The sequence below is a fragment of the Panthera tigris genome, chromosome C1, assembly GCF_018350195.1.
Source record: "Panthera tigris isolate Pti1 chromosome C1, P.tigris_Pti1_mat1.1, whole genome shotgun sequence".
Classification (NCBI taxonomy): Eukaryota; Metazoa; Chordata; class Mammalia; order Carnivora; family Felidae; genus Panthera; species Panthera tigris.
In genome coordinates this window covers 111,480,134-111,503,101 of record NC_056667.1, presented here as the reverse complement: position 1 = coordinate 111,503,101, position 22,968 = coordinate 111,480,134, and the positions used below count along the sequence as shown (strand labels likewise).

The 22,968-nt window shown below is 35.6% G+C and overlaps 1 long non-coding RNA gene across 1 annotated transcript; it reads right to left on the bottom strand.

Moving 5' to 3' along the window:
- Positions 1 to 1,266: 1,266 nt before the first annotated feature.
- LOC122240868 lies at positions 1,267 to 22,220 on the bottom strand. The gene is made up of 3 exons (XR_006220607.1): positions 21,932 to 22,220; positions 18,097 to 18,256; positions 1,267 to 1,669 (listed from the first exon to the last, which is right to left on the bottom strand). It is a non-coding gene; the product is annotated as an uncharacterized LOC122240868 (long non-coding RNA).
- Between the last annotated feature and the right edge of the window lie 748 nt (positions 22,221 to 22,968).

The following is a 22,968-nucleotide window of genomic DNA, read 5'->3' as shown; positions in this document are numbered from 1 at the left end:
TTTTTGGTCACCAAAATAGTGACTCCAAGAGAGACATTTATCTTTCTCTTATGCCCCAGCATTTAAGCTCATTCTGGTCTTCTACTGATTACTGATTTCTCATCACCTCCTCTTCACTATCTCTATTTTAGCACTGCATTTCATTCTTCTTCTGAAGCACCCCATTGGGGTGGGTGCACCCCCACTTCTCTTGGTCGTCTTTCAGATGGTAGTGAGGTCCTCCTCTCTGAGCCGCCTCAAGCCTCTGCTCGCCTACCACCATAGTAGTCTTTATCCTACATATGAATCACTTGCCTTCTGCACATAAACAAGTAGCAGTTGCTATTTGTTCCATCGGGTTCCAAAAGCCCTGCTGGTGAACACCACCAACAAACCCGTTGGCCTCATGTAACTTAAAGTAAAAACAGGCGGGGAGTCTTGCCATTCTAACTCAGCAGTAAAAAACATACAAAATACTATGAAATAGAAATACCAGGGATCTCTGTAGCAATACCAAGGAAAATGGCTACTATCCTTTTTCAGTATCCTGATTATATCTGAAATATAAACAAACACACCAAAAAAAAAAAAAGGAAAATGGTTTATTTCTGCAAACAGTGTTCATGCACAAAAGCAAAGAATTCTTAGGCAGTGTGGCACATAAATGGCTATTACCCCAGATTCTTCCCTAGACCCAGATGGAAAATCCTAAACAGTGTTCACCTACTTTGTACTAATCTTAAAATTCCATCACTTTCTCAGACTTTCATTAAAGCTGATGAATTTGGTTCTCATTTAAGATCACTCCAAATGTGTCTTCATTGGAATATGAAGCCCTCTTCCTCCCCAAGGCTTTTCCTTGCTTCTGGCTTACATTTTGCCTTAAGAGATGGACAAGAAAAACCTTTCAGGGTCTTCTGACTTAACTATTCTTTTTCATTGGCTAATGAAGTTTCTCACCCACCTCATCATGACTGGATGTCAGAACCATCTCCCTACTGAGTACCTATGGCCCCTTGGAATGCTGTGGTAATATAGATCATTGTTTGCCAAATGTGTATCCAATGACTAGGAGATCATTTGAGAATGCAATTTCAGATACAGTAAGTCTACAGTAAAGTTTGAGAGTCTACCTTTCTAACAAATGTGTGAGAGATTACAACAATGCCGGTTCAGAAACCACATGTTGAGCAGCAAGGATGTAGAGAACACAGAAATTAATCTGGATGACAGATATTTCAGAATATTTTTTTTGGTGTTATAATATCAATGAAACCAGGGCAAGGATAGAGAGGTCTGCAACTCAACTTAAAGGCACACGTGTTTGACCAAGGCTTTCAGAAGTTCCAAAAACTCCTCGTATTACAAGGTCTCATTAGAATCTCCCAGTATGAGTCTTGTGTCGTTCTCCATAATATAATATTTTTTTCCAAAGGAGTGAGCGGGGCATAATCCAGAAAGAAGTCTGACTTCTGCCCCAGTTTAACCAGCGAGATCTATCCCATCATCCATTTTTCATATGGGTTCTTAGCAGCCTATGCCTGTTGCTTCCACCATAATGAGAACATGTTCTGTGTTAGGGTGAGTTTTTTTCTGCATCCTGTACTGGGGTAACCATTGGATTATACCGTAAATCCACCATCAGTAAGTCAGGCAGGAATCCCAAAGGTCCATAAATGCTGCAAACAACCTGGGTGAAAAGAGAAGTTAAAAGTTTCAAAACAGAGTTATTATCAGATGCCTTTTTTTAAGTAACTAACTAAATGAATAATCATACAGGGTTGTATTTTTGCCTATTTCTAGATATCAGAGTAGAAAATATGCTTTCTTAATTTATTTGTTTATTTTGAAAGTGAGAGAGAACAAGCAAGGGGAGGGCAGAGAGAAAGAGAGGGGGAAAGAGAGAATCCTAAGCAGGCTCTGCACTAATGGCACACGGCCCAGTGCAAGGCTTGATCTCACAAACCTTGAGATCATGATCTGAACTGAAATTAAGAGTCGATTGCTTAACTAAGTCACCCAGGCACCCCAAAGGAGAGAATATTGATCAATAAGCTTTGACTCCAAAGTCCCAACAATTAAATGGGGAATCCCTAATGGCTGCTTCAATGCTTACTGAAGTAGACTCAATGAAATCCCTCTCTGACCCTTCTTTCCTCTATTATCTTTTATCATGATTTTTTTCTTATCACCCTGGATTCTGCAAAGACAATGAGATGGTGAGCTTTATGTGCACCAGCACAGATTCAAAGTGCAACCATCCCCTTGTGACAGACCCAATGCACCCCATCTCATATCTCCTGAATTATGTTGTTTGTTTTTTTACCTGTTTGCCTCTTGTTCTTTCCCCCATCGATCCTTCTTTTGCTTTGAAATCATGAAACTCCATGCAACACACGTACAGGATCCTTTAGATGAGCAGCAATCATGATGCTACCTCTTTAAAATCTTAATTATGATGCTAAGTCATCTTTCCTTAACTATAAGGCAGGAAAGCTGGACTTTTCTCCCCTCAAGCTCAAGTAGTTGGCTATTGTTCTATGGTCTTTATATTTGTTAAATAGAGCGATTAGAAAATTTAATCCCTTTCAAAGTGTTATGACGAACAGAGATAATGGTCGAGAAAAACATTTGAAATGTTGAAAATCTTGAAGCAATACTGGACAGTTAAGTCATAGTTTATTAAGTAATAAAATAACAATGTAGTAAGTTTATGAAAATAGTAGTTTTATTTCCCTAAAAAAAGTTTATATACACTTTTTTTTTTCTTCAAGAAAAGTGTATAGCATTTATTACTCTTTGGAATCTTCTAACCCAAAACTTTTTCAAAGAAATTTGACTTAATAGCTTTGGGCTTTACAGGAGGCTACCATAATCACAGCTTCTTTTATTTTTCAGAAGATAGTTGGGGGAGGGTTCCATGTTATTACAACCTCCTCTGAGAGCTTGGTTCCTAGCAAAGCCAAGGTCCATCTTTCACTGTGCAATTCTAGCCTAATAGGAAAGTTATATCACTGTTGACAGCCTTGTCCTTTCTTCATAAATCCTGGGAGTTATCCCATAAGGAATATTCATTTTCCTTCAGACATGAAGTGACCATTAAGATGCACCAGTAAAGAGTCCATGGCTTTTAGTGTCTCACTGTATGTCTTCTAGTTTAAGGATTTTAAGGAAAAAAATGTTGCAGTGAAAATGTATACTTTTATTAGAAAAGAAGTAAATACATTCCTTGTTTCTTAATAAATGAGAGTTATAAAAAGCCAAGAGTGATATTTTCTTAAATTTAATGAAATCTAGGGCTGTCTGGGTGGCTCAGAGAGTTAAGGATCCAACTCTTGATTTTGGCTCATGTCGTGGTCTCACAGTTTGTGAGTGCAAGCCTTGTATCTGGCTCTGTGCTGACAGCAAGGAGTCTGCTTGAGATTCTCTGTCCCCCGCTCTCTCTCCCCCTCTCTCCACCCACCTCCCTCAAAATAAATAAACATTTTTTTAAAAAATTAACAAAATTGTGCCGTTTGCAACAACATGGATGGAATTAGAGAATATTACGCTAAGTGAAGTAAGTCAGACTAAGAAAGACAAATACCATATGATTTCATTCACATGTGAAATTTAAGAAATGAATCAAATGATCATAGGAGGAAGAAAAAAGAGAGAGGCAAACTAAGAATCAGATGCCTAACTATAGAGAACAAACTGCTGGTTACCAGAGAGGAGGTAAGTGGGGGGATGGGTGAAATAGGTGATGGGGATTAAGGATGCACTTGTGATGAGCACTGGGTGATGTATGGAAGTGTTGAATCACTAAACTGTACACCAAAAACTGACATTTGGCTTTATGTTACCTAACAGAAATTTAGAAAATTTTTTTTAAATTGAAATTTTCAATAAAAGCTTCATGCTTAACTATAAAAGAGAAAATATTATTTACTTACAGAAAAATGTCTCTGTAAGTGGAAACAGGTTTACAGACCATATGCTGAGACTAGCTGAGAGTGGTGAGGTTTACTTATAAGGAGAGGGTAGTGCCACAGAATGGAGAGTGGTCCAAACCAAAGGTGGATCTGGCTCCTCAAAGGGCTTGGTTTGTCCTGTTTTATGGTTCTTTCTAGAACCATAATGAATAAAAATAACAGAGGGCTTCCACTTTGAGATCCAGTCTTCCCCCCACATATAAATAAATAGACCTCTAATGAAGGTAACCTCCTCTCTGTCCCTGAAGGTTGTTGACTCCATGATATTTTCTTCCACTACCTAAAAGTACCTGCTCACATGAAGAAAGAGAGACTAATATTCCATGTTATCAGGAAAGAAGACAGTTCATTTGGCAAGTATTTCAAGAGAAAGTAAAAGTGAAAATATATGGGCATAGGAGAGGAATAGCAACATGTATTGAATACTACCACATGCTGGAATCTGAGTTAAGATGCTTTCACATGTGTTCTCTTGATTCAATAATTGCATTCCCTACTGCTTCAAGATCCCTCGTACTTAGAAATTAAGTCACTTGTTTCAGATGAGACAACTAATAAATATTAAAGCCAATCTCAATCTCATAATCTGATGTTCAAATCATATCACGATTCTTTATAGACACACTAGACCAGCACTTTCCAGTAGAACATTTATCAATTATGGAAATATTATAAATTTGTACTGTTTAAAATGTTAGTCACTAGCTCCATGTGACTATTGAACTCTTCAAATTTTGCTACTGTGAATGAGAAATTGAATATTAAATTTCATTTAATTTCAGTAATTTGAATTTAAACAGATATATGTGGCTGGTGGCTACTGTATAGACAACAAAGGCCTAAACAATAGTTTTATTAGAAAGAATTTTCTTTAACTCAAATTTTTTTCCTCAGTCTAGCATCACTGTTTCTCTTCAACTCTTTTTTCATTTTTCAAAATGCAATCCCTAGACTTAGCACAAATGATGGAATAAAGACCTCTGAATTTTTGTTTCCATAAAAGAAGTTAGAAAACTAGCAAAAATTGTGAGAACCAAGTTTTTTTCAAGACTCTGGAAATTAACCAGAGTTTCCACAAAGCAATTTATTAGAGAAAACAGCTGAATTCAATAATAACAGTAAACTTCGTGGTACTTTCATTAGTCTCATTTTCATCCATACCACTCCAGCTCCATAGTAACCTTGGAAAACTGTAGGCTGAAATTACACTGTAAACTAGTAACCTGGCAGGAACACGAAGAGTCAGATAGTGTTGAACCTCCTTCAAACCAGAGAACTGTCATTCCCAGAGAAATGTCATTACTTTAACCTGTCTGATAGTCATTGGAAGATCCTACTTGCAAGACTGTCTTTACTTGACATGGCTCAGAGCACACCCAGTGCTGCAAAAGCTTCCCCAGAGCATTTGTCAAAAAACACTGAGAAGAAATTTTTGACTTTGCAGCTGCCTGAGGCAGTGGACAACAGTTGGTGAAAACTATATAATAATTGTTTTAAAAAACTTAAAAAACGTATCTGGAGAAGAAGATATCCAGAGTGTCTTTGAAAGTCTCTGGCATATTTCTGGAATTACAGAAATTCCCTAATAATGGGAGGTTAACTTACTCCAGATGAGACACCTCATAAAAATTAAAACTAATCTCACTGTTATGTCTTGATGTTCAAACCACATATCATGTTTCACACGCGCACTGAGCCAGCACCATCCAATATGGTTATTTGCATGCTCTGGGCTGTGCACATACTAAGAAAAGAAGACTGAGAAAGCCCTAAGATCTGACCTTGCACTAACTTTGAGGCTCTGTACAACCATGAAATGGAGGTTAAATCAGAGTTCTCAAATGTCAGGCTGAGTGTTGACTTCCTGCCTCAATATGCACGTGGAGTTCTTTGGAAAATACTTAGAAAACCATTGGTTCAATCCATTTTAGAATATTTATAGAATTATTAGCTGACCACAAATCTGATAGAGCAGAGACTTCTGTGAACACACACAACAAACATCACAGACTTTATACAGAATTTTTTCAGAGAAGTCATTAAACAAACAAATAACAATAAAACAACAAAATGCAGCAAAAACAAGCCCTGGGCAGGGAAAGTAATCTGATCTCCAGAAATGCCAAATAATATGATTTTAAATATTCAATTTTCAACAACAAAAATACAAGACATGCAAAGAAACAGGAAATGTTGGCTCATAGACAGCAAAGTTTAATAGTCAATGGAAACTATCCCTGAAGAAGCCCAGACACCGGATTTAGTAGAAAATAAATAAATAAATAAATAAATAAATAATAAATCATCTATTATAAATATGCTTAAGGGACTAAAATCCACATATAAAGAACTAAAAGAAAGTATTAAAACTATATTTCTCACAATGAAGAATATCAACAAAGAGAAAGCAAAATTATAAAATAAAGGGGTGCCTGGGCAGCTCAGTCCATTAAGCATCCGACTTCAGCTCAGTTCATGATCTCATGGTTTGTGAGTTTGAGCCCCATGTTGGGCTCTTTGCTGACAGTTTGGAACCTGGAGCCTGCTTCAGATTCTGTTTCCCTCTCTCTGCCCTGCCCCCACTTGCACGTCTCTCTCTCACTTTCTCTCTCTCAAATATAAATATTTAAAATTTGTTTAAATTATAAAAATTATAATTTTTATAAAATTTTATAATTTTCTAAAAATTATAAAAAGAATCACATTCTTTATTATACACTGCTGTCAGTTTATAATAACTGAAATGAAAATTTCACTAGAGTTTGACATGAGACTTGAGCAAGGAGGGAGAATCAGTGAACTAGAAGACAGATCAATTATCTAGTCTGAGAAACAGAAAGAAGAAAAGAATGAAGAAAAATGGCAGAGCTGCAGAGATCAATGGCACACCATCTAAAATAAGGACACATGTATAATGGGGGTCACAGAAGAAAAGTTAAAGAAGGAGGCACAAAGATATTTGAATAAATAATACCAAAAATTTTCCAAATTTGATTTTGAAATATTAATCTTTATAGCCCCAAATCTCAGTTAAGTGCATGTTGGATCAATTCAAAGAGACTCACACCTAGACATCATAACTAAAGTGGTAAAACTCAAAGACAAGGATATTCTTGACAGCATCAAGAAATAAGACTCGTCATATAGAAGGGATCCTCATGAAGTTTTTCATTAGAAACATTAGAGACCAAGGTACAGTTGGGTGACATATTCAAAGTGCTAAAAGAAAGGTTGTCAACTAGTAATTTTATAGCTTATAAAACTATCCTTCAGAAATTAAGGAGAAATTAAGACATCCCTAAATAAACAAGAACAGGGAGAATTTATTGCCAGCAGACTTGCCCTGCAAGGAATACTGAAGGGAGTTCTTCAGGTTGAAGCAAAAGATCACTAGATCGTAACTCAAATCCACCTGAAGAATGAAAAGAATTAAAATATATAGGTAATATAAAACATAGTATAAATATATTTTTGTATGTAACTTTTTGTCTTGTCATCTTTTTTTTTTTATGTTTATTGGTCAGAGGAGGAGCAGAGAGAGAGGGAGACACAGAATCTGGAGCAGGCTCCAGGCTCTGAGCTGTCAGCACAGAGCCTGATATGAGGTTTGAACTCACAGACCGCGAGATCATGACCTGAGCTGAAGTCAGAAGCTTAACCAACTGAGCCACACAGGCTCTCCTGTCTTATCATATTTTTAAAACAACTTTATAAAGCAATGATTATAAATCTTTGTTGATGGGTGCACGATGTATAAGATGTGATACATATAATAACACTACAGAGAGAAGATTGAATGAAGCTAAACAAGTGCCAGAGCTATTATATACTAAAAATTAGGTTGATGTTAGTATGAACTAGACAGTTATATATTAAAACATGAATGGTAACCCCCAGGGAAGTTACCAAGAAAATAACTAAAAAATACCTATTAAAAGAAATGACAAGAGTGTAAAAGGCTACTCTATAAAATATTTACTGAACTCATAAAAGACAATAATGGAAGAATTAGGAGAAAAAAGACATAAGATATACAGAAAAGAAACAGGAAAAAGTAGATATAAATCTTACATTATCAATAATTAGATTGATCAGGTAAATTAATGAAACATTATTAAAAGGCAGAAAATGGCAAAAGAACTTAAAAAATTATCCAACTATAGGCTGTCTACAAGAGACATACGTTAATTCAAAAATACAAATAGGTTGAAAATAAAATCATGGAAAAAGCGATACATGGAAATAGTGACAAGTAGATTGACTATATTAATATCAGACAAGATATATTTTATGGTAGGTAGGATGATGGCCATCACCCAAGTGCACATATTAATCCGCGGAAGTCATAAATATGTTACAATATGTGTCGACAGAGACTTTGCAGGTGTGATTGTGTTATGGATCTTGAGGAATGAGAATCAAAGTCAGAAAGAAGAAATATGATGTAAGAAGTAATTGACTGGAATGATGTGCATCCAAAATGGAGGAAGGGATCATAGGCCAAGGAAAGCAAATCGCCTCTAGAAATTAAAAAACTCAGAAAAAAGTATTTTCTCCTAAAACCTCCAAAATGACTTTGGCTCAGTTGATGGCTTAAATTTATCCTATAAGACTCATAATGAACTTCTGATTTCCAGAATTGAAATATAATAACTTTGAGATTTATGCAATTAAGTTTGAGGTCATTTTTTACAGTAACAATAGAAAACCTAATAGAGATTAAAAGATAAATAATGTTGCTAAAGACTTTTTTATGATAAAAGTTGATTATAAACATATATGCATGAAAGAAAAGAATCCTAAAATATAAGAAGTAAAAACTGACAGAATTGAAGGGAAAAGAAAGAAATTTCATAGTAATACTTGGAACTTCAATACATTACCTTCAGTAACAGCTACAACAACTACACAGAAAATAAAAGCAAAAAATAGAAGACTTGAAAAATGCTTTAAAGCAAGCGACCTTCACAGATATCTACAGAACTGTCCACCTAATAGCAGCAGAATATGCATTCTTCTTAAGTACACTGGAACATTGTCTACATAGGCCATAAAACATGTTTGAATAAATTTAAAAGGTTTTAAATCATACAAAATCATGTTCTCTAAAGTCATGAAATGAAACTAAAAATCAATAACAGAAGCCAACTTGGGAAATTCAGTAAATATATGGAAATTTCACTACAGATGTTCCAACAACTGATGGGTCAAAGAATAAGCCACAAGGAAATTTAGAAGAAAGTTTGGTAGAGTGGTTCCAGTCCAAGTGGCAACATAGAAGCCCATGAGTTCACCTCTCCCCGTGGGCATACTTAATCTACTGCTACACAAGAAATTTATACAGCTCAATAGCAAAAACAACCAAACAAAACAAAGAAGAAGAAGAACAACAACAAAAAAAACTTAATTAAAAATGGCCAGAGGACCAGAACACCGATTTTACCAAAGAGGACACCCAAAGGCCAAAAAGTACATGAAAATATACCCAAGATCACTAATATCAGAGAAATGCAAATCAAAACCACAGTGTTATACTACCTTGCACCCTAGAATTGCTATTTCAAAAAGACAACAGGGATGCCTGGGTGGCTCAGTCAATTTAGTGTCCGAATATTGATACTGACTCAGGTTGTGATCTCACAGTCATGAGATCTGAGATCGAGCCTCCCATCAGGTTCTGCATTGAGCATGGGGACTACTTGGGATTCTCTCTCTCCCTCTTTCTGTTCCCCTCCTCCCTTCATGTGTGTTCTCTCTCTCTCAAAATAAATAAATAAACTTAAAAAAAAGACAACTGATAATAAGCACTGGCAAGGACATGGAGAAGAAATAACCCTTGTGCACTGTTGAAGGGAATGTGAATTGGAAGTATGGAAATGGAATATGGAAAACAGTATGGAAGCTCTTAAAAAAATTAAAAATAGAAATACCATATGATCCAGCAACCCCATTTCTAGGTATGTATCCAAAGGGATTGAAAGCAGGATATCACAGAGATATTTGCCCTCCCTTGTTCATTGCAGCATTATTTACAATACCCAAGATATAGAATAACCTAAGTGCCCATCAATGGATGAATGGATAAAGAAGATGTGAGATATATTACAACATGGATAAGCTGTGAGGGCATTATGCTCAGAAAGACAAATACTAAATGGAATCACTTATATTTGGAACTTAAAGAAAAGTCGAACACATAGAAACAAGGAGTAGAAAAGTGGCTGTTAGGTGCTAGGAAGTGTAATAAATAGGGAGAGTTTTACAAAAGGATGCAAAGTGTCAGCTCTAAAATGAGTAAGATTTGAATATCGAATATAGAACATGGTGACTATAGTAAATAAGACTGTAGTGTATAATTGACACTTGTTAAGAGAGTAGAACTGAAATGTTCTCTCTCTCTCTCTCTCTTTCACACACACACACACACACACACACAAAGACAAGTATGTGAGGTGATAGATGTGTTAATTTTATAGGAGGAATCTTTCCACAATATACATATAACAGATCATTGCAAGTTATTCTTTAAATATCTTACAATTCTGTTGTTCAATTATACCTCAGTAAAGTTGGAAAATAAAGTACTTTGACAGAAATGGAAAAGTAAAAAACAATATATCCAAACATAGAAGATTCAGCTGAAGCAGTGCCCACAAGAAAATATATAGCTGTAAGCACCTGTATTGAAATGAGATGAAGTCTGAGATGAAGTGGCTCAGTCAGTTAAGTTTCTGACTCTTGGTCTTAGCACAGGTCATGATCTCATGGTTTGTGCGATCAAGTCCAATGTTGGGCTTTGAGCTGATGACACAGAGCTTGCTTGGGATTCTCTCTCTCCCTGTCTCTCTCTCTCTTTCTCTCTCTCTGCCCCTCCCCACTTGCTCTCACTCTCTCAAAATAAATAAACTTACAAAGATGAGGTAAAATATGACATCAATAATCTATCCTGTAACCTTAAGAAACTCAGAGAAAAAAGGAAACTAAACCTGAAGAAGTTTAATACAGGAAATAATGATTAGAGCAAAAATTAATTAAAGGATATAATCATAACAGAGAGCACCAACAAAACCCAAATCCAGTTATTTGAAAAGATCATCAAAATTGACAAAACTGTAGCTAGGCTCATTAATAGAGATAAAACTCAAATTACTAGAATCAGAAAAAAAGGGGGGGCATTACTATTTACTTTACAGAGATAAAAAAGAATTATAAGAGAATACTATGAAAAACTGGATGCCAACAAATTAGATAACCTAGATGAAATAGACAAAAATCTTGAAATATACAAACTATTAAAATAGATCTATAATGACTATATTATTAATTAAGAACTTCCCACAAAGAAAAGACCAGGATCAGAAGGCTTCAACTGGTAAATTCTTTTCTTTTAGAAAAGAATTAATACCAGTTATCAACATTCTCTATCAAAAAATAGAAGAGTAAACACTTTCCAATTAATTTTATGAAGTCAGTATTATCCTCACATGAAAATCAAAGAAATCACAAGAGAAGCAAATTAAAGACTAATTTAACTCATATGTTTTGATGCAAAATCCTCTTAAAAAATACTACACCATATAAAGCAACATACAAAAAGAATTATACAACCATAACCTGATGGGATTCATTTTAGTAATGCAAGAAAAGAAATTTAAAAAAAAGAAAGAAACAGTCCTTCTAACATGAATGTGGCTAACTGGCAAGTTTCTACTGAAGACAATGTAAATAGTTTGCCACATTAAAATCTACCTCAGCAAGTCCACTGGAACTTAATGACTCCTGGAGAAATAGTCCAAGAGTCAGACATCATCAATGCCAAATGGAGACAAAACCATGCTGTACAAAACCTAAAGGGAATTTTACATTTAACTATTCTCTATGTAAAACCTACCAGAAGCTATTAGAACACCAGTTCCCATTTTTCAGTTTTAAGCAAGTGGGTACACAAATAGACCCTGACAACAGGTGATGAAACAGGGAGAATCTCAGAGTGGATATTCATCACACAAACAACCGTGAGTGGATATCCATTCAAATAGCTCTCTAGTTAGGCTGTAGTGGTAATTGAGTAAAGGGAGATGGATAGACAGTCCAGTTTGTTTCAGCAAAGCCCCAGAAAATAAATATAAATCTTCTCCAAAACTCTGGATCCTATGTTGTTCTCTGACCATAGAACTTTGTGTTAACACGTGATTATTGATCTTGGATTATGGGTGCTCCTTGTGAACAGAGCCTCTGATTTAATGTTGCAGCTCCAGATCTTATCATATTTTTCCAACACAGATCAGAACTCTGAAATTGTTTATGGGGTTTATTGTCTAAATTAATTTAGTATCACCAATGTGAAGCAATTACTTTTCAAACTGGGTTCTGTGATTGCTATGACAATTCCGACGGAAACCAGAGTAGTTTTAATTGCTTTGTTTTTATTTCATTGGTAATATAAAAAAATTATAATTCTGTATTCAGGATCATTTTATGACCATCTTATGATCTAATTCAGACCCAAGATTCTAAGGTCTGCATCAGTTTTTAAGATACATTTACTTCCCAACTCCTGGGATGCATGTGTATGCTTAGCTCTGTGATGAAAGGTCCAGGCTTCTGAAGAATACCCATAGCTCCAAAGTCAGAGACAATGAGAACTGATGAAGATATTGGTCCTTCCTTTTGGGATTTTAGCTCCTGATGTAGGTTCAGTTTACCCTTGACAGCTCCCACTTTGATTCCGTCTTTTCTTTCTGCATGTCTGTCAGGTGGACTTCAAGCTCTAGTTTCAGAAGCAAAGACAATAGTCTTCTGGAGGTGATTCAACCACCTCTTACAATTATGTCAGCTAATCCTCTGCAATAAATCCCATTATGTTGTAAACTAGTCTTTCTGCTTCTCTGGTTGAACTGATAGAGTTGAGGCATTACTTTGCTTTTATCACTGTTCTACTCTTGCCAAAGTTTTACTAGTAGCACATACAGAAATAACTAAGCAAGAAGGAGTCGTGTTCCTATTCCATAAACAATTGCATTGAGACAGATTTTAATAACAGTATAATCATAATTTGATCTTCAACTAGACCAAACAACTTAACAGAGTTATTAAGTGATGTACGTAGTAACTGTAAGACCTTATCAAATCCTTGGTACACACACTAACATAATCACAGTAGCACAGGATTTGCTATTGGCAGGTAAACTTGGACATCTTTATTGTCTGATGTCCAATAAGGTCACCATCTTTGCTAGTCCTTTGCCTGACAAGACAATGGTTGTGTGACTAGGGGCCATTTGGAGCAAGAGACTCCCAGTTTTTCAGAAACTATAAATGTGACTCAACAATGACATTTTGCAGTGTCAGGGGTCAATGAACACAGATATGAGTGTCATCTCACCTCCAAGCAACAGCCTCAAAATTTCTTTTTTGGACAGTATTCTGGAAATTTTAGGCAGGTTCTACAATGATCAGGCATTTAATGGCAAAGGGAAGGATCAATGGGTAGCAGAGAGCTGAATCCACCACAAATGGGGAACAGTTCTTTCAATATATATGGTGTTTTTGCTTTTTATTAAGAATACTTTTGTTTTTCTACAAATGAATAAAAGTAAAATTCTGTCATAATATAGAAAAAATATCAAATATTAAGATACCGTTCATTAATATTAGCCTTCAAGAATTGCTTGCTGGCAAAATTTTGGTTAAGGACAGAAAATGATCATTTTTTTTAACCAGATAATAATGCTGTTATCGATACAATTTAGTACAACATAGTTATAGGAAATATCTCTGCATAAGTATTATTGAATTCAAAATGTAAAAGGAAATTGAATATAGAACAAAATCTGAAGCCACATCTTTCCACTATTAAAGCCAACACTGGCAATGTTGTTTTAGCAAAACACAATCCATAAGACATTAAATTAATTTTGTTAATTTGAATATTGGTTTTGTGCCTTTTATGTAATTCTTATATTTATCTTGTTTTTACAGTTCTATACTATAAGTAAGGTATAATCAAAGTTTAAATATCTATTTTGTACACATTTAAGCAACATAATTATAAAAGGCATTTTTGTCAACAAATATAGCATCAATAAGAATTTCATTTTTTCTAAATTGGTAGTTTTCAACCCTGCTGACACATTATAATTACTTGAGGTCGAGGGTGCATTTCCAGTGATTCTGATTTAATTGGTGTAAGGTGAGCACTGACCTCCAGGTAATTTTAATCTCTCAGTAACCAATAAAAACAATAGGAAAATAATAACAATATACATTTGAAGAACACTATTAATCAAACTGACATTATTAGACTTTATAGAACATGACATCTGACAGATGTAAATTGTTTTTCAATTACACCTGAAATCCTCACTAACATAGACTACAGGGGTGCCTGGGTGGCTCAGTTGGTTAAACAACCAACTTTGGCCCAAGTCTTGATCTCATATTTGTGAGTTCGAGCCCCACATCTAGCTCTCTGCTATCAGCGCAGAGCCTGTTTCAGATCCTCTGTCTCCCTCTCTCTGCCCTCCCCTGCTTGTGCTCTGTCTCTCAAAAATAAAAATACATTTAAAAAAACTAGGATAGATTACATATTGGGACATTAAAATAAATCTCAACAAATTATTAAATGTTTGGAATATTTCATAATACAACTTCTGACCAGAACATAATTATTTTATAATTCAGTTACAATAGCACACTTAGAAAAGTTCCCAAATATTTGGGAATTAAACAAGACACTTCACAATTATAATTGTGTAATAAGTTAATTGCAAGACATATAAGGAAATATTTTTAACTAACTTTAACTCATGTTATAACAGAAATACAGCATAACAGAACTTGTAGAATGCAGCCAAAGTAGCAATTGAGGGAATTTTATATTTTTAAATACTTATTTTAGAAAAGAAAAGGATGGTTTAAAATCAGTTGTCTTAAGAAGCTAAAAATGAAAAGGAAGTTAAACCCAAAGTAAGATGAAAAAAAGAAGATAATAAAAATAAGAACATAATTCATTTTATCTTAAAAACAAAAATAGAAAAAGTCATGGATAAAGATGGTTCTTTTAAAATATTAATAAAATGAAAACTCTCAAGCAAGACTAATGAGTTTTTTTTTTAAAAGATAAAAAAATTATCACAATTAGAAATAAAATAAACATTATCTCTATACATCTTACAGACATTAAAAGTAAAATAAATAACAGTTTTGAACAACTGTTTGTAATTAAATTTGACAATTCAGAGAATGGACCAATTACTCAAGAAACAGAAATTACCAAACTGACTCATAAGAAATAAAAATCTAAGTGAAAGAAAGAAAGAAAAGAAAAGAAAAGAAGAGAAAGAGAAAGAGAAAGAGAAAGAGAAAGAGAGAAAGAGAAAGAATTCATAATTAAAAACCTCATCAGAAAGAAAACACAAAATAATTATGCTGGGTAATACTATTAAATATTTAAGAGTGAAATAATACTGAACCTAAGGAAATTTTAGACATTCTCTTTTCTGAAAAGGATATCAAGCTAGGAAATTTTGATACCAAAACCTGAGAAAGTCCTCACAAAGAAAATTACAGACTAAGTCTCTTCTGAATGTAAACAGCGATAGCAAAAAAAAAAATTACTAAATATTATCAAACAGATTTAGCAATATATAAAAAAGAATAGTACATTATATAACCACATAGTGTTTATCCCACGTGGTCGGGTGGATTTAACATTCAAAAATGTACTGATTTATCACATTGACTGAGTAAAGGAGGAAAGAATTATCTCAACAGATGTAGGAAAACCATTGGATAAAAATCGCTATCCATCCATGATAAAAATAGAAAACTAGGAATAGAAGGGAAATTTCTTGATAGGATAAGGCATATCTACAATATCCTTACAGCTAGTATATATTTATGGTGAAATTTTGAACATTTTCTCAAAAAAACAGAAATAAGACAAGGGTATCTGCTCCTACTACTTCAAATCAATATTCCCTAAGGAACCTAAAAACAAAAAAGAAATTTCTCAACTAATAAGTAAATTTCTCAAGATTGCGAGATACAGTATTTTTATACTAGCAGGAAATAACTGGAAACCTCAGTGAAAAAATTATTCCATTTAAATAGAGTCATAAAACATGTAACACACTTCCACCTTGTGCCTACAATATGGCTCCAACTTCTTGGTTGATAGAAATATTTTATACCTTGATTGTTGTGTGTTAGTTACATGGTTGTACTTATTACTAAACCTTGTTGAACTGTATACTTACAGCCTGTGCATTTCATTGTATGCAAATTTTACCTCAATTAAAACAAAAATATGTTTGGGGTGCCTGGGTGGCTCACTGGTTAACTGGCTGGCTCTTGGTTTTGGCTCAGGTCATGTTCTCATGATTCGTGGGATCAAGTCCTGTCTCAGGCTCTGTGCAGACAGCACAGAGCCTGCTTGGGATTCTCTCTCTCTTTATGCCCCTTGCTCACTCACTCACTCACTCTCTCTCTCTCAGAGTAGATAAATAAACTTTAAAAAATATGTGTTTAAATCTTTTGTGTGTTTACTGTTTATTATTGACACTGACCAACACCCTCCCTGACTCCCACTGGGCACCAGAGGGAGAGAGCCTTACTCATCTTTGTTTACCCAATACTGAAGTGGAGGAATACATTTTTTAAATTAGTAGAGTCCATGCCCAATGTGGGGTTCAAATCACAACCCTGACACTAAAAGTTGCATGCTCTACTGACCGAGCACCAAAGAAATACATGTTTATAATGAAGCGCTAAGAAGAGTCCAATAAATCAAAGCAGAAAAAATATAATTCAGGCAGACCTCAAAAACTAAATTTTGTCCTAAACATTGTTTCATTGCCCTCATTGCTGCGGAGACAGAGCTTTTACAAGCCAACAAGTGTTTTGCCTACAATTCAAGTCAAAATCTAGTGGTAATTTTTTTGTCTTTTTAAATAAGTTTAAAAAACAACAACTAGTGAGTGGCAAGTATAGAAATACACTATTTATTTATAATAATAACTGGCACACACAATAACAAATGCAGTATTGCTATAAAAACTGACATTTTTTCCCCTAAACTATTGTTTTCACTCAAGAGGTATATGAAAAGGAAAGTAAATTACTTGAATCCTGTATCCACGCAACAGGTCATTCATTCATTCATTCATTCACTTAGCATTGGTTTGTTGAGCACCTACTCTATGCTAGATACTAAACTAGAAGTGGGAATATACAGATTAATATGAAACCTTTTCTAAAAATAAACTGACACTCTAGTTGGGAAAAAAATGAATAAGCAGACCAATATAAGAATGGCTAATTGAACTATGGTAGAGATAGGTACAGACTAACATGGGTTTCTGCTATTTTTTATGGAAAAAAAATATGTATATGTATATATATGTATGCATATGTGTGTAGATATCTATAGATAGATACAAATATAGATATATAGATAGGTATAGATATAGATATATATATAGATATAGATATAGATATAGATGATAGATATAGATATAGATATAGATATAGATATAGATATAGATATAGATATATAGATATAGATACACACACCATGGCTGGCCAACTCCTCCAGACTTCTCTGCCAGAAGCAAGTCTTTCCATTGCCCACCTCTTGCCTTCATTCCTCAATCTCAGATTTTTGCTCAAGTCGTACTCTGCCTAGAAGGTTCTGTCACCATTTTTCCCTACCATATCCTGATCTGTACTTTCATTTTCTTTTTATTTTGTGAAAATATTTTTAATTTATTTTGAGACAGAGAGAGAACATGAGCAGAGGAGGGGCAGAGAAAGGGAATCCCAAGCAGGCTCCATGATGTCAGTGCAGGGCCCCACACGGGGTTCAATCCCACACACCCAAGATCATGACCTGAGCTGAAATCAAGAGTCTGATGTTCAACCAAATGAACCACCCAGATGCCCCCACAACCTGCACTTTTAAAAACATGGACTTAGTCCAATTTATTCCAACCATCATTCGCTGGTGTTTTCCTATCCCTGTGGCTCCCACATGCTAGCATATCCTTTCTCAACTTATTTTACATGAACCTGTGTATGGTGCATTGTGTGCTGTATGTTCTTATGAGAATAGAGACCCAACTCATACTCAGAGGTTACTCACAGCATTTGTCCATGATTGTCACATAGAAGATGCTCAAAAGTAGGAGCTGATGTTATTAATGCACAATTGTTGAGCACATGACATGCACAAATTACTGATCATTTTTCTTGCTGAACGTGGGATAGGTGTGACCCAGGCACCTTTGATCCACTCTCCTTACCTGTGTACAAACACATACTCTTTAAACACAGTCACTGCAAATGTAATACAAGCAGAGGCCACTGCATGCAATTTCTCCATTCAGCAAGTGTGCTGATGTGGAAAACCTATGAAATACCATTTAGAAACAATGACTGTCATTCCTGAATTTCTCTGGAGCAGCAATTTGCTAGTGTGTCAGTGTCATTGGCAACTCATAAAGTATTGGCTTAAAGGACAAAGATGAACATTTTCCTTCTCTCTGTGCAAAAGGGAAATAGGTCTGAAATCCCTTGGGGGAAGAGCTTTCTCCTTGCAATGGGATGGAGATAGCCAAAATATATGTCAGGACTGTCCTTGTATGAGTCTAAAAGCTGTGGGTATAATTTGATCCCTGGCTACTTCTCAGTATGGAGTGAGCAGTGACACACCATCTGAGAGGGCCAGAATGACCACAATCCCTGGCCGTGGCACACCATCCGAGAGGGGCAGGAAGACCACAATGCCTGGTAGCTAGGAACAGAGGGCCACCAGCTTCATTTCAGAACAATGGCTATAACCTTAGTCTCAGGCTTGACTACACATTAAAATCATATTAATTAAAGAAGAATTCCTAGGGATGGGAACAAAGGCATAAGTCACTATTGAAGCCCTTCAAGTAATTTCAATGGACAAATTTAAGACCTAATGAATACAATGGTAGGGATATCCCAGGGGGTTCAGGCCCTTATGAATATAAATAACCTAGGGAGATTTCCAAAATGGCATGTGATGATTAATCTTATGTGGAAACTTGACTGGAACAAGCGGTGACCAGATACTTGGGCAAACATTGTTTTGTGTGTTTCTGTCAGGATATTTCTAGGTGAGATACACATTCGAATCTATAGACTGAGTAAAGCAAATTGTCCTCCCCAATGTGAGTGGCCTTCATCCAATCAGTTAAAGGCCTAAATAGAACAAAAAGGCTGACCCACCCTTGAGCAGGAGGAACTTCTGTCTGGCTATTGAGCCAGGACAGGAGTCCTTTCCTGCCTTCTTACACAGATGTTAACATTGGCTTTTGGGTCTTGAAGCTGCTGGTTTTCAGACTGGAGGTTTACACCACAGGTTCTCTGGGTCTCTGGATTGCTGAATGCAAATCTTGGGACCTGTTAGCCTCCATAATTGTGTGACATAATTCCTGATAATAAATCTGTGTGTGTGTGTGTGTGTGTGTGCGCGCGTGCTTGCATATACATATACATCCTGTTGGTTCTGTCTCTCTGGAGAACTCTAATTCACTATAGGTGGCTTATCTCACTGCCATAGATTGTGTTTCTACTGGAAAGGCATGGCCCCAGAATTTTGCTGTTTTTGTAATTATTACTGGTATTGTTATTGTTATTCCCAGATTGTTCTAATAAAGACAGACTTTGTAATTTGGACATAACTGGATAATCTCGGGCAAGTTACTTAACCTTGTCTAAGTTATTACCATCTTTTTATGTAACATGAGGATAACCATACTACATTTTGTGGTAATAGTATATTACATTGCATTGTCATGTATATGGTACAGCCTGGCACATGCATCTTAGGAACATTTATCTTTCCACATATGTGTGCAATTGGCAAAATATTTTTCCATAGTAAATGCTCAATATTGATTTTAAATACAACTAGAAAATATTTCAAACATCAGTGACTTAATTTCCTTCAGAGTACAATTTGGGACTTATATGTGTCTCAGATATATCATTCTTGTAATTTGCCTCATAACAATATATAACTACTTTTTTGCTGGTCTGTCTATTTGTGACCCAAGCATCAACCCAGTACAGATGGGCACTGGTCCAACAAACAAAAGTTGTTTCATGCATTTTTGCCTCTTCCTAATCTCTTCCAGTTACTCACATGACTTTCTTCAGGCACTGAGTACCATCCAGTGTCAGCTCGTGTCATTTCAGAGAAGCAAGTGATAATAACAAACCATTCCTACATGACACGGAATTTTACTGAGCACCACTCGTTGGATAATACTTGGTCTGATTTTTAAACCTATGTTTCTCATTCATGCCACTGTACAGTTGTTTGAAATTTGAAATTCCTTAATACATCCAACCCTAAAACACTGCAATATTTTAGGGTCCCTCATTGGCTATACAGTCTGCCCTTTTACCCACCCCATCTTTGTCACCTTTAAAGGATTTGCAAATGAGCCTTTGTGTAGAAAGATGCTAACACGTTTATAGCCATAAATTAGTGAATGTTTAAGAGAGGTTTTCCATAACGATTAGTTCAGGTTATTTAAATATCATTTTTACTTTAAAAGATTGCCTTACTTGAATCTGAAACTCCAGTAAAGGCAAATAACTCAAGCAGTCTAAGCAGCAAGTATGATGCAGTTATAATTATCTGAATATGTTAACATTTAGGGAACAGTCAGGCGCATTACTGGCCTTTGGAAAATAGAATGCTTCATGTAGACACTAATTAATCAATAAAATCCTAATTGGATTCTATTAAGTATTGGAAACGACATTTCAACTTAAATATTCCATGTACAACCCTGACCCATTCCCAAGAAGCAATAAAAGCCAATTAGGGTGGTATTCAAATTATAATTATGAATGCTATCACCACCCTCATCTACATTAATATTACAACAATTAAAGAGAACACAGTAAGGAATGAATCAGGCAAGTCCTCCTGCACAGATGCCTCATTTTGGGGCTATTGTTGAGAAATTCAATATAACACAAAAGTGGCTATTAAAGAGCATGAGCTTTGGAATTAGGAAGCCTGAGATAATATCCACCACTCTACTCATTGTGTATGTATCTGAGACCAATGTCTCCCTCCGTGAAATGGGAATGACAGCAGGCTTTTTCAGACCTATGTTGAAGATTAGAACTGATGCATATGAATGTTTCAGTGGAAGGCTGTGTATATGGAATCCTGCAGAAAATGCCAGATCTAGTCCAGAATACTGAGGTCCACATTCATAGAATCTTCGGAAGAAACCCAAGATTTACCAAACTCACCTGCCATTTTTAGTGCAGGAACACTTTTTACTGCAGTCCCCAAAGATTATGTTCCAATCTCTGCTTGCACACCTTTACTGCTTCAGAATTTATTTCTTCCTGGGTGTACCACAGTTTCATTGTTAGCATTTTTAGAACATGCAGAAACTGCCTTCCTTATTGACTCCCATTGGACCCAGCTTTACCATAACCAATAACATAAACCATATTGAAATTTTGTTCTAGATGAATTGTTCAGGAAATACAACCAAATTTCTGATATCACAGGCTCTGGAACTAAACTGCCTTGGTTCAAATCCTAGACCTATGACTCACCAGCTGTTGACCTTGGACCTATTAACCTCTTTATGCTTTAGTTTTCTCACTGTTAAATGTGGATTATAGTTTCTGTATCTTGCATGTGCTGTGAACACTAGCTATCATTTCATTCAGAGCATTTCCCTTTTTCATATTTGCAACCTCCCCTTGAAGTTATTATGTACAATCTTGCCTGAATGCCAGTTTAAACACAAAACTTCTATTAAATTAATCATGTTGATGCACATCTTGGTAAAATGAGTTACACCTTCTCAGAGATGTGTGTCAACAAAATTTCCTTCTTTTTCCACTGTACAAGTGAGAAACAGAGTCTTACTGAGGTGAACCAAGGCAACTTGCTCACAGACACTTACCTTGTACGTGGAAGGCCAGAGATGAAGGAACACACTGCAGGTGTCACAGTCCAGGCTCTTAAGGGATTTGCTATACTCTCTCCAGCATCCATCACAGTAAAAAATTAAAGGAAATCAGAAGGGATGAGATCAGAGTTGTGGGAAGCTGAGACCTTTGCTTTCACACTGGCCACAGTAACAGTGCAAACCAGGCCTAATTGACATGACAAAATGACTTGATCTGGTACCAACCAGGGTGTTCAGATGTTCAGGCAGAGATGCTCAGAAGTCAGGCAGCAGAGTCATGCTATTTCTCCTAGGAGAGGCAGAACTTGATTGTAGTTATGGTGTTACGTTACAAACGCTTGGCTGAAAATGGTCTATTCACAGGACACAAAGTGTAAAAGCATATTAATTAGCAACTAGACAACACAAGCACAGTCTAACCATGACTCTGTGGAAAAAATGCCTCTATTCAGTGGATTCAGAGGATGAGTTTAATAGGTAAATTTTTGGCTACAGAGGACAATCTGACTGTGAATATATTTGGGGTGGCACAGGTCTTATGATGACCCTCAAATCATGTTATATAATTAGTCATCTCTTTATTTATTTTTAATATTATTGGTAGAACTAGTCCTGATTCTCAGGACAAAGAAGGATGGTGCTACCCAGGGGCTGCTACCAGAGTTAAGCCTTGTTTTAGAACATAGACTACTAGGGAGAAGCATTCTAAGACTAGACTTCAAAATGATATAGACTGACTGCTCTGTAGCCCCTAGAATCTTATCTTGAATTATTTCCCTGGCATCACAAAGTCAGCAGATAATTGAAATAGATCCTAGATTCAAACCCCTTTGTTCCAAATCTCATGCTTTTTTTGGCAGCTTTTCTCATGTTGTAAATTAAGTTAAGTACTCAAGATCAAAATTATTTTACTACGATATCTACAAAATTCTCTATTACAGTAAGACATTTCAATGATTTGATCTTATATAGACTTTCTATATTTCAAATAAGTTCTAATTGAAAAGGCCATTAAATAATTGTATGATTCA